Here is a 376-nt window from a genome sequence, read left to right as displayed (position 1 = left end):
TGCTTGATGTCGTTTCCTCCTCAGGTACATCCCACACGATGTAAGATTTCTTGGACTTGAAGTCCCTGGGTGCTTCCTTCTTTTGAAACTTCTTGAGTCCTCCTTTTCTTTTAATGAATTTGCTAAATTTTCGGACTAGGAGGTCGTGGCCTTCATAGTTTCATCATCTAGATCGGAATCAAATTCATCATCAGTTTTCTCTTCTTTTACTTTGGAGGTCGTGGCCTTCAATGTGATGCTCTTCTTCTTCCGGTCTGAATCTTCGTGCATAGTCAAGCGACCCAGCTCCATTTCGTGCTCTTGAAGCTTTCCAAATAAAGTAGCTAGAGGCATAGAGTCCAAGTCTTTAGACTCAACAATTGCAGTCACCTTTGGT

The sequence above is a fragment of the Lupinus angustifolius genome, chromosome LG19 (genome assembly GCF_001865875.1).
Source record: "Lupinus angustifolius cultivar Tanjil chromosome LG19, LupAngTanjil_v1.0, whole genome shotgun sequence".
In the NCBI taxonomy this organism is placed as follows: Eukaryota; Viridiplantae; Streptophyta; class Magnoliopsida; order Fabales; family Fabaceae; genus Lupinus; species Lupinus angustifolius.
Note: the sequence above shows the minus strand (reverse complement) of the source record.